The sequence below is a fragment of the Tupaia chinensis genome, unplaced genomic scaffold (genome assembly GCF_000334495.1).
Source record: "Tupaia chinensis unplaced genomic scaffold, TupChi_1.0 Scaffold000067_1, whole genome shotgun sequence".
Taxonomy (NCBI): domain Eukaryota; kingdom Metazoa; phylum Chordata; class Mammalia; order Scandentia; family Tupaiidae; genus Tupaia; species Tupaia belangeri.
In genome coordinates, this window is record NW_006159526.1 from 4344521 (window position 1) to 4347244 (window position 2724).

A 2724-nucleotide genomic window follows, 5' to 3' on the forward strand; every position below is an offset into this window, starting at 1 on the left:
GGCCTCGCCAGGGTGAGTGAGGCTGAGAGGCTGCCGAGGTGGGGGGCGCGGCGAGGCGGAACCCCCGAGGGGACAAGTGGACCCAGAGTGGGGGCGTCCGGGCCCGGCGAGAGCCTTGGACACTCTTGTGCCCCCATATTGGGGGCGATTGAACCCAGAGCCGGACGTCTGGATCCTACAGGGAGCTTTGGGGCTTCCAGAAGCGACCTTGCATCGAAAGGAGTGTTTATATCCCCAGTGGGCATCCGAGCGCTCGAAGGGGGTATTCGAACCCAGAATGGAGCATCTGGACCCTCCTAGGAGGCATGCGGACCCCCCAAAAAGGACATTTGGACGCAAAATAGGGCGATTAGTCTGAGAATTGGGGTGCTTGGACTCTAGGGGACGAGTTAAGAAATCCTAGCCGGGGAGAAGGGGCCGTTTGGCCCCGATGAAGGCTCTGGGTCCTGAGACGGTGGAGGGAGGCTGTGCTGCTGGCTTGCTCCCGGAGGGGTGGCCCTGGGTCTCTGGGCCTGGGTGGGGATGGGTGGCCCCTGGGCTCCTGGGAGGCGGAGGAGAGGGACAGGGACGGTGGTCACTTGTGCAGATCAGCCCCCTGAGGGTTGGGGGAGGTCTCCCGAGACCAGCATTGCAGAGGAGGGTGAGGCGCAAGCCAGGAGGAAGCGCCTGGGTGGGTGGCAGCAGAGGCTGGACGGTGCTCCGTGCCCCCGAAGCCTGCGGGCACTGAGCCGGATGGGGTCGTGGAGGTGGTTAAAAGAGGATGTCCAGGCTGGTGCTTGCCAGCAGTGGGGGCCAGGGGACTTTGTGGTAGATTTGGGGGATTGCTGGAAAGGGTTCTGAGATTACTAGTGGGTTAAGACTATTGAACTAGAAGAAGAGAGTTTTTTTGTTTTGTTTTTTTATCCCCCCCTCCCTGGCGAGGGTTCTGGGAGGAGTGTTTTGTTTGGGTCCATGAGAAGATTGGTTTCCAAGGTGAGGGGACAGAATGGACTTGGGCCTGGGTGCCGGGAGGTGAGGTTGAAGGGGGACGAGGAGGGCGGGTTGACGGAGAAAATGAATGGCAGCCAGGGTGGGCCTAGGTTGGAGGTGGCCGTGGTTAGCTCCCTCCCCGTCTCGGGGGACAGACCAGAACAAAGACTGCAGTCTGAATGGGGAGTGGGCTGCAGGGGCTGGCCAGCCCCTCTCCCCCTGGAAGAATGGGCCCCGTAGAAGGCACCAGGGCAGTGGGAGCAGGTGGGCGGAGTTGTTCAGGCCCCTGTGGCGCACTGAAGCCGCATGAAATGGGGGTGGGGATCAAAGTTTGGGGTGCACCAAATGAGCCAGCTTTTTTAAGCCTCACTTCCTCACTGCCCCTCAGGCCAAGAAAGCTGCCTTTTCCGAACAGGAATCTGGTTTTCTCTTGCTCTCCAGCCTCTCGCACCATTCTGCATCTCCTCACTGGTGCCAAATGACAGTGCAGTACAGTGTGGCGTCGGTGACAATCGGATGCCGGTGCCTGTGCCCTCAGGGTGGGGGCTGTGGAACTTGACAAGAGAGGACCTCTGGGGAGACCCCCTTCACCGGCCTGAGGCCACGGCCCTGCTCAGGACCCTCACTGAGCGCCTCTGCTAACCACACAGCTGGGTCTCAGGAGAGCAGCAGACTAGTTCTCCCTACTCTCTGCCACCCACAACACCCACAGCCCCCCCAGGCTCAGCCTGGGGACCGTGCGCAGCCGTCCTCCCTGGCAGGCTGGGAGGAGGCAGCTTCTGCCGTGTATCAGATCTCATCTTGCTGACACAGGCCTGGTGGCTCCTCTTCCCGCTACCCCATTTCCCCTGCAGAGCCTTGCTGAAGGGGCCCTGGAGCGCCAGCAGGTGCCACCAGGCCTCCCCACGTCCAGAACGGGACCCGAGCTTTGACCTCAACTCCTTTCTCTTTCTCTTCGTAATCAGCAAGTATGGGTGCGACAAGTCACTGTGCACTGGCCATGGACTTTGGCCCGAGCTCGGTGGCTCCTCCTTGGCCCGGGTGAGGGGCCCTGGCCTTGGTTTCCGATCTCATCTAACACTGCTCTCTGGCATCGGCCGGGGGCTGGGGCAGGGCTGAGAAATAATACCCTCTTCCCTCTCCCACCCAAGCTTTTTTTCCTTGTCCAGCCCCTTTCTGGAGCTTAATATGAGGGATAAGGAAGCAGGATACCCACTGAGTTATTTTGGAGACAGCTTTTGGTGAAAGCTTACGAAGAGACGAAACCCTGAATGGGGGTCGCCAGTGTTAACCTATGATCAAGAGCTCCTTAGGGGATCAGTTTTCTGGGCAGCAGTCCTGCTTTGACAGGTATGGCTCAGAGCCAGGGCCTCTCCTTGAGCAGGGAAAGGGTCTCCTGAATGGAAGGGACAGTGTGCGACAGGCCTTCCATGCAGAGCCACACCTATTTGCAGCAACCGTGGGACAGTGCAGGACACGCAGTGCCTCGTTTACAGCTTCCAGTGTTTTGGTGGGGGTGGCAGACACCAGCCTTCAGAGCCACTCTTGGGCGTCCCATAACTTGTCCCAGCCTCCAGCCCCCAGCCCACAGCCCACAGTACTGGCCAGACGGTGGGGAACTGGGCTTCTTGCAGAGCAGTAGAGTGGGGCGGGGTGCAGTAGGCAGGTCCCCGATTGGGCTTTTTCCATCCCTGGCCAGGGAGAGAGAATGAAAAGCAGATGGAATAGCAGCTCTCCTGCCCAGGCACCCCCCTC

At 60.2% G+C, this 2724-nt stretch overlaps 1 protein-coding gene across 1 annotated transcript in view; it reads left to right on the plus strand.

Annotated features, from left to right (window-relative positions):
* Positions 1-6: 6 nt before the first annotated feature.
* CALM3 (calmodulin 3) overlaps positions 7-2724 on the plus strand; it is a 10139-nt gene continuing 7421 nt past the window's right edge. The window contains exon 1 of the mRNA XM_006142101.3: positions 7-12. The gene's annotated coding sequence lies outside the window, so the exon portion shown is untranslated. The remainder of the gene's footprint in view (positions 13-2724) is intronic.